Below are 13,853 nucleotides of genomic sequence, written 5' to 3' on the forward strand. Positions count from 1 at the left end.
AAATGCCAACAATCCACGCCTTTGGTATTGATGGCAACACGAGAAAAATTTGTTAACTAAGTGTGCAAAACAAAAATTGACTTCATGACATACACTCCCCCTTAGCAATACATACAAAATTTTGACTCACTTAAACTAATTCTACTCCCCCTTTGACAACAATGCCAAATAAAGAAGTAAAATACATACATTACATCAAAATTTGTCATCAAAAGTTGCATATATATATATATGTACATATATATATATATATATATATATATATATGTATATATATATATACATATATGTACATATATGTATATACATATATGTATATACATATATATATATATATATATGTATATATACATACATATATATACATATATGTATATATACATACATATATATACATATATGTATATATACATACATATATGTATATATATATACATATGTACATATATATATATATACATATATGTACATATATGTATATGTATATACATATATGTACATATATGTATATGTATATACATATATGTATATATATATACATATACATATATGTATATATATGTATGTATATATATATATATGTACATATATATACATATATATATATGTACATATATATATATATATATATATATAGAAATAAAAGTTTTAAGGTCTTTACAATGCAATTCTTAAGAAAATATCACTAAAATCAAACTTTAACATTTTAAGGTCAGTGTCCCATGTTTTTAATAGTTTCTCAGTGATTTCAACATGTGTCAAAATATGTGGAGCAAATTCTTCCATAACATCAATAGTGCTCATCTCTGGGGTAGCCAAAATTTCTTCAGACTCCTTGAATGCTCTCTGTAAAATTTCAACTTTTGGAATTAACTGATTATTTAGCTCCTTTAAGGATCTTATCCGCTTCACCTATTCAAAAACATAAATTTCTAATATGTGTTGTAAGGCATCAACTGATTTACCAAAAGTTATTGTTGACCCCTGTACCGGTATGTATGCTTCACTTATCCTCTCTAGTTCCTTCTCTATATCTTCTCTCTTTTTCTTTGAGTTGGAACAGAATAATGATACTTTAGATATAGTGGCCAAAATTTTACCTCTAGTTTCTATTCCGGTTTTCAAAAGATCTTTGTTCACTGTTAAAGCAACCTTACCTTTGTCAATTTCTGAAAAACAATTGTTCTCCCTTCTCTTCTGGTAATCTTTTTTTGCTAAAGCATGAGCTTCCTCTTCAAGTGATTTTAGTTATTCACTGACATCGACAACTAACTATCCAATCTTTGCAATAGGGGTGGATAGATTATTTGTATCAATCTTCGGTAGGAGACTTGATAAAATTTCAATAGCAGTTTGAATGGTCTCTGCTTCTCATTTCTGCTCTTTCAACCTCTTCTTTTGTGCTTGGAATTGCATAGAAATAGCAATATCCATTAATTCAGAGGAACTCAGATTTTCCATGTCTATTGGACCTTTAATACTCACGGAGTCATCATCATCATCATCAATCAAGGTTTTCTTTGTCTCCTTTGTTTTCTTCTCTTCATCCTTTTTCTCTTCTAACTTCTTTTCAGGTTTCTCTTTCCTTGTCTCTGATTGTTCCTTCTGTGTTGTTGTAGTGATGGGTGGTAGTTGAATTTTAACATGATGTACCATTACCTATGGTGGTTCCATTTCCACACTTTGTTCAGTAGTCGGTGCCTCCTCTGCCTTCTTTGTTTTCTTCTCTACCTCCTTACCTTTTTCTGTCTCCTCTTCCTTAGTGGTGTCTTTGACCGTTTGTGGATTTTCAACAATATGTTCTTTCACCGTTGTTTCCTCTTCCTTATCAACTAAATCCTTCTGATTATCCTCAGTAGCAACATTTACATTTGCATTTTCACTTACATTGGCTGGTGCAATCTAAGTTTCTATAGATTGTGCATTCACTAGTTGCTCACTTGAGCTCTTATCAGTTTTCTTCTCACCTTCATTATTTACATCTTATTGATGCTCTTGGGCATCATCCATTTGTACATCAATAACTACTACATTTACATTATCTTCGGTATTGTTAACATCATCTTTTTCATTATTAACTGCATTACCAGTGTCATCATCATCTGGTATATCTATAGGATTAGTATCAACAGGGTCATCATATGAGTACTTATTATCCAGCTCAAAATCTATAGGCTTAACACCCTTAGGAAAATCTTCTCCCTTTAACTTGACAGGCGTATCATCCTCATCTTCTTCATCTTTGTCTTCTTCTTTAGGGATGAGACCTAAAGATTTCTTTATCAAAATTTCAGTCTCCTTTTGGATTGATTCAGTATCACCAACAAGCATTCTTGTTAATCTCTTCTTTGATTTGAACAAAGCTTTTGCATTTACCTTTATCTATTTAATTTCCTCTTCAGTTGCTTCCGATTGCAAGTGTTTAAGTGTATAATCAATAAACTCTTTATCTAGGCTAATTGCCCCTTGCAACCTAGCATCAATCCAATTATATAAGAAATCTAGAATTTTCCCTTGTAATTCAATCAAGGCTCTACTAAACTTGTTCATACTGAAGATGACTGCATCTTCAATCTCCCTTTGTTGACTTTCAAACAAATGAGTCAACAGTATGTTTAAACCTTTTTAAATGTCATACTCCTTAATAATTCTAGTCATTCTAGTGAAATAATCTTCAAGTGTCAATATCTTTGTAGTTGCTTTACCTTTTCGAGTAGTCTTCTGCTTCTTAGCACTTTTCCTTAGTACTCTCTTATCTTCTTATGATTTTGTTTCCTCTATATCTGTCACCATTTTGTGATCTTTCTCCTTCTTTCTTTTTCTGGTTTGGGTAGGCACAATAGGAGGTTCAACAACTTTACCTTTCCTTCAGAATTGTATTTTAGAGGGTTTCCCTTTTTGAGATTCAGCAAGCTTCACCTTAGTTTTTTCTACTTTCTTCTTCTCAGTTGCTTTGGTTGCTCTGGTCTTACCGATGGAGGTATCGGTTGGTACACTGTAAGTTCCACCTTGTTGAGCCTCATATTTGGCTCTTGTTGTAGCTATCTGTTCTTTTGTGAATCTGGCCTACTTAGCAAAGGCTTGTACCTTTTTTCTTATTTTCTTTGCTATCACTAGTTTCTATAATTAAGAATGCACTTTCAGTAGTTTCTCCTTGTAGGTTCCAAACCTCTCAACAATAGCATCGACCGGTTGGCCTAATAAATGGTCAGCATAGGCAATGAGCATATCTTTATCTACTTCATATTTCATGGGAATTACCCATGTGGTTCTTGGAATCACAACTTTCATCAGGCGTGTATCTATGTCAACCATGAAATAGATGGAATCCTCATATTTGTTTACAACTTCAGCTAGAATTCTTTCTCTTGCATGCATTTGCTTTTGGAATTTCTTGAAATATCCCCAATATATATCATCAAACTTTTCTTTGATCATCTAGATATTTTTCTTTATTTGCAACAGTGCTGGAGTACCGGATATCCATTGAATATCACCTATACCAGGGAAAAAGTTTTGAAAATAGAAGAATAAGCCCATAATAAGTTGACCAAATTTGAATCTCAGTTTCTTGTCCTTCTTGATAGCTTCCAAATTTTTTATTAATTGGCTTCTCATTGCTTCATAGAGATCATAATCAACATCCTCCTTAATCATTTGGTAGGCAGTGTGAATAGTTGTTGTCAGTATGTTGTTCATTCTGCTTGAATAGAAAGTTCTATAGCCAATCACCATAGATGAAAATTTAACAAGAAGATCATTAATTTCATTCAGGGTCATGGCTCTTTTATCCCATCTACATACAGTTAAATTCTCAACATCATTCTTAGGTATAGACCTAAGCAATGGCACTTCACCGGTTGAGCAGAAGTCGGTAACACCATGGATTGCTTCCTTAGTGATTTTATGAGGTCTATCCAACCACATGAACTAATCATGAATATGGGTCAAAACAAATCTCACCAACCCATCATCAAAATCATCAATAAAATTGATCACATGATGAAAACCTTTATCGGCTATGCTTCTGAACTGTTCTTTCAATCTTCCATGTTCATTACACAGAGATCTGTATTGCTCATAAATAACTACAATTCCTTCAAGTTTGCAGTGATAAAATGATCTTACATCCTCTACATGCAAAACACCATTTGGTACACTAGATAGGGAACCGACAAGGTCAGTTTTCACCAACTTGATTGGATGTCATTTATATTCAGGTCTTTCCCTCTCAGTCACATCAACAAGATGAGGTGTATCCATTTCAGATATGCAAATCACCAAGAAAAGAGTAGAATTTCTCAGATAAATACCTCTCTTGCTTCGGTACTAGGGTTTCTGACTGTAAAAAAAATTCAATACATGATCACCAAATCAAACTTCACTTCGATCACCTCATATTGTTGGTCAATGGTCTAAATGCTTCTTGCACACACTTATCTCTTCCTTTCTCACTTTGCCTAGAGCTCTCAAGATGTAAAGTGATAAATGAAATTCAAAAAGTTCTATTTATTTGCATTCTAAGTCTGCAATAAATGCATTTACTGACAAAACCCTAAAATGCCTTAGCAAGCTCTAAAGCATATTACCAGTAGAAAAAAATCATTGATATTTATTGGTTATGATCCACAAACACATCAAAACATCAAAATTCATTAGAATATGCATATTTAACTTACAGTACATCATCCAGAGGTTCAACTCAAGATTTTACAATAAGCTCACCCCAAGTTGTAGAAACAACTTAGTTTGACAGAGATGGATTCTCCACATTAAGTGAAGAATAAATACCTCAGATGCTTTGTCATCACTCTTCTTCTTCTAGGTCTTATTCATCTTAGCTCTGGTTTCTTCAATATCAACCTTTTGCTTTCTTTTTTGGTCTCTAGGATGATTCATCGGTTGGTTCTTCTGTGTTCTACAAAACTTGGCAATGTGTCTCGGTTTTTTGCAATGATAGCATGTCATTCCAAATTCTCTCCAAGGTCCTGCATTGCCTCTCCCTGTTCTTCTTATGTAGTTCTTAGCTACATGTCCATAGTTGTTGCAGATTGAACAACTCACATTGACTCTCTTTTCCATCTCATAAGGACTAGACCGGTTAACATAAGGTCTTTGCCAATTTGTGTTCCTCTAGTCAATGAAATTCCTTCTCCAGTCACCAATAGGTCTTGATCATGTGAGGTGCTAGATTGTTTGCTCCATATCTGCATTCAATGGATCTATGCCCATACATGTTTTATGAATAACAATAACCTTCAAATCTCTTAGGCATATATCGAGTATTAGGTCTATAACCAATATTAGCATCAGATCTACTTCTACAAACATTAGCCGTATGTCCTAGTTTATGATAGTTAAAACAAACACATTTGCAAGCTTTCTTTCCGGTAGGCTTCTAAGCCTTAGGAGAAGTTTTAACTTCATGCATGTCGATCTTGGTACTCGAAGGTTCACCTTTCTCAGATGTATTATATCCTAACCCAAATGTATCACCTTTCATCCTCTGAGATTGGATCTATTCATCCAGCATAGTGGAGATCTTGTTGAATTTATCAAGCTTCTCATTAGCCTCATCAAGTTCCTTTGTAAGATCTTCATTTCTTTTCATGAGGGTCTCTCTAAGAGACATTGCCATTTCAAGATCTGACAGTAATGCTTCTTTTTCTTCTTTCTCCTCATGCCAATGTTCATACAAAGTTGCATTCTCCTACTTGATCTTAAATATTTCATGCTCTTTATCTCAGATCTGATCCTTGGCCTTTCTTCTAGCTTCAAGTTCCTCACTCATCTGGATTGTAAGTGCTTCCAACTCTCTTTACAGGTTAGTCTTCTCACCATTCAACTTTTCCACTTCTTCTATTAGGGTTCCCACAGATACTGAGAGGGGGGGGGGTGAATCAATATCTGACCGGTAATGAAATTTTCTTAAGACAGAACATGTAGAACATAAATTAATAGTATACCAGTATGCCAGAATTAATGTAATTAATAGAATCAAAAACATCCACATGAAAAGAACACCATAACACAAGATGTTTAACAAGGAAACCCGGTGTGGGAAAAACCTCGGTGGGATTTGTGACCCACAATATTCACTTACTGGCCAATAAGAGAATATTACTTACAATAGGGGAAGGCCAACTGCCTAGAGCACACTGCTCAATAAGAAGTCACACTGACTTACAATGAGGATTATACAAATCCAATATTCTATACTACTTTACAATAGCATCTTCAATGCCAAATTCAGTACCAGTTCTTGCTGTGTTCTTTACATATACCCTTGACCTATATTTCGCACATTAGGTCTGCCTAATAATTTTCTTTATGCTGCCTATCCATATCTTACAAATGTCTACAATGATCTCTTTTATATACAAGAGTCATTTTACAATTTGCCAAGTCGGCTTACAATAATAAACAAAATATTGCATATCAAAAATCCTGTTGGCCTCTGTGCCGGTATACATCTTTTCTTCTGTGCTGGTGCTGGTGCCGGTGTAGAGTGATCTTGCTGATGTTGGTGCACTGTCTTGCTTCAATAATGCTTTGTCAATAGAATGTCTTGCCGGTGCCATAGGATTGCAAGGTTGCCTATGTAATGCTTTGTCGGTTCCATAGGATTGCAAGGTTGCCTATGTAATGCTTTGCCAGTATAATGTCTTGTCGGTGCCATAGGATTGCAAGGTTGCCATCAATGACAAAACCTTCAATCACACACAATGTCTCATTGGAGTGTCCATATGCCAACATCTTCAACCAGTGGCATTGATGGCAACACTCATGAGAAATTTCAAAAAGATATCCAAAAATGTGTAGACCAAAAATGTTTACCAAAAATGTGAGACTTCCCCCTGAGCATATGATCCCTGTGTTTTGAATTTTCTCATCCTACTACTCCCCCTTTGGCATCAATGACAAAGGTTAGTAGAGTTAGTAGTTATACCAATCCATAACCTCAACCTTGTAGTTGGGTAGTTATTATCTGAATAAGATCTCCCAAAATTAAGTTTATACCATCCATAAACTTCTTACTATCTTTTATTGCTGTCTTGGTTCTTTTTACTGTACCGGTGAGATACTACAAATGCTCTACCAGTTTTTTGCTTCCCTGTGTTAATGCCTCTGAAATTTCCTTCTGCAAAGATGCTAAATAGTCCAATCTTGGACTTAGTTTAGATCTCAAATATTTTGCCTTGTTTATTATTCTCTCTTTCTCTCTTTCCAATTTGAGCAATTCTTCCTCAAAATTTGCTATCTTCTCTTCAAAAATTGATAATGAATCAAGTGAGTTGACAAAATTGTCTGCAAGTTTATTTATCTCATCATGTGCCTTGCTTATTTTCTTGTCTATATCTACAGTCAAAAAGTTTGTTTTACATGTATCTTTATACAAATTTTTTGTACTCTTTTAATGAACTACATAATTCCGGTACAAGTGTGTCAAAATCTTTGTTACACTTCTTTATTCCTTCCTCAAAGAATTTATGTTTCTCCTTTTCTACAATTTCCTTTACAGATTCTACCTTTATTTGCTCAAAATTTCCAAAAATCTATTTAATAGTGTATCCAATTGTCCTAAAGAATCTTTATTGCCTATATTACAATTAGGAGCTATTGATTTCAAAAATGGGATTGAATCATCTATTGCTTTATAAGCTTGTGAGCTATAATCAGTTATTTTCTTGATTGATTCAAGTAATACCTCAGTCACATTTGTTGACTTTGATGGTGACCCAACAAACTGAGTAGCGATGGAAGTGACCATGCTTGTATTGACCTCTGGTAGGTCTGTTTGTGTCTGCATTTCTTTAAGCAGTAGTTTTCCTACTTCATTTCTTATCGGTGGCATCTGTTATGGAGCCTTTTGCTCTGTCGGTTTCTCTGTTTGTGTTTCAGATTCCATCTTTTTCCCTGTATCCGCTGCTGGTTGCTCTGTATTTCCTGTTACCGGAGGCTCTTTGGCTATATCTGATTTCTCTATTGTATCTTTATCTACCACTATGTTGATCTTCTGAGTATCAACATTCACAGTATATAGGACTTCAAGATTAGTATTGCCATCCTCTGTATCCATGCTCTGAGCTGCTGGTTGATCTTCAGTAGTTGTTGATTTTACCAGTGGAGTATTCAAAGGAGGTGGGGGTAAGTTGTCTCTAACCTTGATACTTGGTGGTCCACCAACTTTACCTTTCCCCTTGTCTCTATCTTTCTGATAAACTTTAATAGGCTTGGGATTCCTATATTCTTCTTGTTTTTCTTTTTCAACCAAAAATATGTCCCAACCATTTTCTATTTCCTCTGAAACCTCTGTAACTCTTCCTGTCATCAATGAAATTTGCCGGTGTGCAGTGGAAAAAACTGTCTGGTTAGCTTGAGCTATTAGATCATCAATTTCTTTCGGGGAGTTTACCGGATATACTGCAAGTAGTTTTTCTATTTTTATTTTCTTGTCCAATTCAATTACTCCTTGCCTTCTGGCCTCAAGTCTTTTGTATAAGTCATCAGGAATTTCATTTAAGACTTCCAACAAAAACTTTTTAAACATGTCCATGTGTAATATTACACTCTCCTCAACTTGCCCTTTCTCATCATCTGATAGGGTGTCATAAATTTTCCCTATGTTCTTCAATTTACCTTCCTCTGTGATCTCATTTAACAGAATTTCTAAAGGTGCCAAGTCAGTTGTTGTCTTTTTCTTTTTCTTAGGGGTCAGCTTCTTTTTAGGTGTGACCTTTCTGACCGGAGATCTCACAGCTTGTTGCTTTTGCCTTGTCCTTCTAGGTGAGGGAGTGGTTGCCGGTGAGGGATCTCTTTTCCTAACAACTCTTTTAAAAGTTGTTGGAATATCTCCTTCTAAGGAAGTACCTACCAGTGATAGATGAGCTTCAGGTTGTGGGTCTGCCAACTCATCTTTAGTTATGCTGGTTTTCTTTAATATATCTTCCTTTATGGCTTTTTCTTGTCTGGATCCTTTTCTCACAAATGCCTCAACCTTTTTCACTCTCTTCTTAGATTGAATTTGACTTTCTATGGTCTCAGCACTACCAAATACTTCTTCCTTTGGTTCCCTGGGTGCTTCCAGAAGTGCTTTAGCATAAGTTTCAATGATATGATCATCGGTCTCATAACCCATCTCTGTTACCCAAATTGTTCTTGGGATGATTGCTTCCATCTAGATCTCATCATTTTTTATTACAAAACATATATCATCCTTGTATTTGTTGACAATTTCCTATGATAGTCTGATTCTTTTGTTCATTCTGACCTTTAGTGCTTGAAAATACTCATTGATATTCTTTTCCTTGTTTTCACCCATGTTGTTGAATAAGTCTGATAATTGTTTTCCTACCGGTATGTCAAATCCAAAATCTTTGTTGCCTATATCAGGAACCTGTTTTGTTATGTGTAGCATCAGACATACTAACAGATTTCCAAACCTGAAAGTTCCTTTCTTATCCTTCTTGATTTTGCCTAGGTTATCAATCAACTCATCTTTTAACCATTCACATACATCAATTTTCACATTTTCTTTTACCATATCATGAGCACTCTTAATGCATAAACTGGAAATTGAATTAAGTCTATTTGCATGAGTTGCTTTGTACCCTAAAATCATGCTAAAAAATCTAACATTTATATCGGTCACATCATTAACCCTTAGAGACCTTCTGTTTGATGTTGCACCAGTTAAGTTCATTACTAGGTCATTGGAGACCTTCTTAGTCTTGTTGAGTCTGTTACCGGTGGAAGGTAAACCTATTATTGCTTTCACAGCTTCCTTTGTAATTTTGTGAACTGAATCAAGCCAAAAGAATGAACCATGTACCCTGCTTAAAACTATCCTAATCACTTCCTTGGGAAATTCAGGAATGCAAAGGATTTCAGTGAATCCTAGGGTTTCAACAACTTTATATTCAGGTTTTACATTTCTGGAATTGTCACATATAACAGTCTTATACATGTTTTTAATTTCTTCATCTCCTAATTCCTCTATGTTACAATGGATATACATTCTAGGGTCTTCAGCATATACAACACCTTTTGGAATTTGGGAAAAAGCACCTGTATTGTTATCTTTCTTAGCTACCTTGGGAACTAGCTAAAATATGGGCCTAGGGCATTTTATAACCTCAACTACTGTAGGGTTTGCTATGAATTTAGGTGCAGAGGAGGATGCCATGATGATAAATACCTTTTTCTGCCTTTGGATGGATTGATTGCTGAAATGCTTTGCCTCTTTGCTCGAAATGCCTTAGCTCGGAAATCTTCGCACTCTCTGAAAGTTTGAATGCTCGGTGAAGTGAAATGGAGCCAAAACCTTATTTTATAAAGTCTTTTCCGCTACCTACCACATTAATTGCTTGCCGGTAATGTATTAGCTTAACTTTATTTGCCGGTAATGAGTGATTTTCAAATTCTTTTCTCTAACTAAGGGAATAATAGCACATGTGTCATTAGATTGCCAAACCCTCAAGATAATTTTCTTCAATTAGATGAAGAACTTCCTGCCGGTGGAGCACTGCTCTGTCCTGTCGGTGGAGCATCACATTGTCCTGTCAGTGGAGCATTTGTTGGTTCTACCGGTGGAGGAGTATTCCCAATATTTAGATCAGCTTTTCTAATCCATTGTTTTGAGAATTCTTGCTTAACCTCTTCAACCTTTTCTTTACCTTTCAAGCTAGTACTTTTGTTGTCTACCGGTGTACCTTTACTTCTACAAAATTTAGCAATATGACCAATCTTGTTACATGCATAACAAGTTACATTATTTTTCTGAATAGCTTTCCCATAACCTATGCCAATTTGTGTTCTGCATTGATTTGATAAATGTCCAAATCTTCCACAAACATAACATCTTACATTCATTCTACAGTTTTCAGAGTTATGACCAATTTTGTTGCATTTGGAGCATTGACCGGTGGAAGGATTGATATTCTGATAATTCCTAGATCTACATTCGTTTGCCCTATGACCATATTTATTACAGTTAAAGCATTTTCCATTGAATTTGTAAGTATTAGGAGGTCTTACTGGTTTGTTGTGATCCTGAGCATTTGCAATATCGGAGCTTTCTCCAACTTCAAATCCAATTCCAGAAGTGTCACCTTTGGGTTTTTGATTCTTCAATAAGGTACCAAGTTCTTCTGAGCTTTTCTTGAAATTTTCTTTGTGTTGATTTGCAGTTTCCAATTCCCTTTCCAAGATCTCTTTTTGTCTCATTAGTTCATTCGAGTCATTCTGAGTATGCATCAGATCTGTCTTCAACATGTCAATTTCATAGTTAAGTCTTGTGTTCTGATTTGCTGCATCACTTAGTCTTCTGGTCAATTCTTCTTCATTCTTCTTTCCATCCTCAATCTCTTTGCAAAATCTCATAGTCATATCCTGCATTTCATTTTTTGTTGTCATGATCTCTTGTTTCAATTTGCTTATCATATCATTAAGTGATTCCTTTTCATCATTCTCATTTTGCAATTTTTCACAAACTTCTCTTCTCTTACCTCTTGTAACAATAAGATTTTCTTGAAGTGCCTGAATAATGTCCTGAGCTACTTTTAAATCATCTTCTAATTTGATATTTTTCAACTTCTTTGCATCATAGTCAATAAGAGCTCCTTCAAGTTGCTTCATCAGATTTTCCGTCTTTACCGGTGTCAAGATCTTCCTCAAGCTGTTAGGCTTCTGAAAATAGAGGACCAGGCTTTGATACCAATTTTTAGGGTTTCCACAGATACTGAGAGGGGGGGGGGGGTGAATCAGTATCTGACCGGTAATGAAATTTTCTTAAGACAGAACATGCAGAACATAAAGTAACAGTATACCAGTATGCAAGAATTAATGTAATTAATAGAATAAAAAACATCCACATGAAAAGAACACCATAACACAAGATGTTTAACGAGGAAACCCGGTGTGGGAAAAACCTCGGTGGGATTTGTGACCCACAATATTCACTTACTGGCCAATAAGAGAATATTACTTACAATAGGGGCCTGCACATGCAGGAAGGCCAACTTCCTAGAGCACACTCCTCAATAAGAAGTCACACTGACTTACAATGAGGATTATACAAATCCAATATTCTATACTGCTTTACAATAGCATCTTCAATGCCAGATTCATTACCGGTTCTTGCTCTGTTCTTTACATATACCCTTGACCTATATTTCGCACATTAGGTCTGCCTAATAATTTTCTTTATGCTGCCTATCCATATCTTACAAATGTCTACAATGATCTCTTTTATATACAAGAGTCATTTTACAATTTTCCAAGTTGGCTTACAATAATAAACAAAATATTGCATATCAAAAATCCTGTCGGCCTCTGTGCCGATATACATCTTTTCTTCTGTGCCGGTGCTAGTGCCAGTGTAGAGTGATCTTGCTGATGTCGGTGCACTGTCTTGCTTGAATAATGCTTTGCTGGTAGAATGTCTTGCCAGTGCCATAGGATTGCAAGGTTGCCTGTGTAATTCTTTGCCGGTGCCATAGGATTGCAACGTTGCCTGTGTAATGCTTTGTTGGTATAATGTCTTGCTGGTGCCATAGGATTGCAAGGTTGCCATCAATGAAAAAACCTTCAATCACACACAATGTCTCATTGGAGTGTCCATATGCCAACATCTTCAACCAGTGCATCAATGTTCACCTCATTTGAAGAGCTATAGTTAGAGATCTCCAATAATTGCTTGGTCATTTCTTTCCTTTTAGCTAGTGAAGCTTTATATTTGCCTCTTAGGGTTTCTAGCTCATCCTTGTTTTCAGCAAGCTCTCTAGCCATCTCTCTATAGCTCATTCCTTCACCCATATTTGCCTTAGGATAAGATATCCCTTACATGCGGTTAAGCCTTAAGGAATTTAGGCTCTGATAACAATTGATGAACTTATAAGGCACTAAGAGGGGGGGTGAATCTGTGATAGTAAAAAAAATACAAAACTGAATATCAATTTCACCAACTTAAAACTCAATAGACATGTAAGAAATAACACCAAGAATGCAATCACCACATGACACAAGAGATTATAGGTGGAAAACCCAAATGGGAAAAACCACAGTGGGAGTTAGTACCCACAAGATCCACTACCTACAGTATAAAGATCTAACCGGTTAAGGTCTACAACAGCTAGTTAGGGGCACACCCTATTAGAAGTGTCTAAGACCGGTTAAGAGATTTACAAAAAGGCCTGTGAGGACCAGCCCTGTTAGGAGCTACCCAAGTTAATGGGATTTGAAAACACAAGCTAATTTGTCACCTGGTTAGAGGATTTAGTGACCAAAACTGTTAGGATCTGACTACACCCTATTTGGAGTGACCTTGTAAGAGGATTTTCTTGCTGCAACTGTTAGGAAGTCAACAAGTACAAATGATCTTAGTATAACACCTTCTGTGTCTATTAAAATCCACTTCATAACATTAAAACATTATAAAGACTTCATCTCTCAACTCCTTTGATCTTCGCACTATCAAAAATACAAAATTCACTCATCACATATCACACTATCAAGCTTATGTATATATATATCCTTTCATACCACATCACACAATTAAAATTATCATAAGATCAGCTAGAACCTTATTACAATTCCCTAGGTTCAATGCATCTAGACAATCTTGCATTGTACGCATTAGTTATGTCGGCCACTGACATAACAAATCCAATTTTGTGTCATTTTACCAATCTAAGTGATTTTCATCACTACTGGTTAATTGTGTTTCTTGGTCTTTTCCTTGTTGATCAAATCTTCTCACGCAGTCATGAATTTATCTTCATCTACTAGTCATCAATGTTGTTGCAAAACCTCATTCCTTCATCCTTCATGAATTTCATGTACCAGTTGTCGGT

The sequence above is a fragment of the Cryptomeria japonica genome, chromosome 8 (genome assembly GCF_030272615.1).
Source record: "Cryptomeria japonica chromosome 8, Sugi_1.0, whole genome shotgun sequence".
Classification (NCBI taxonomy): Eukaryota; Viridiplantae; Streptophyta; class Pinopsida; order Cupressales; family Cupressaceae; genus Cryptomeria; species Cryptomeria japonica.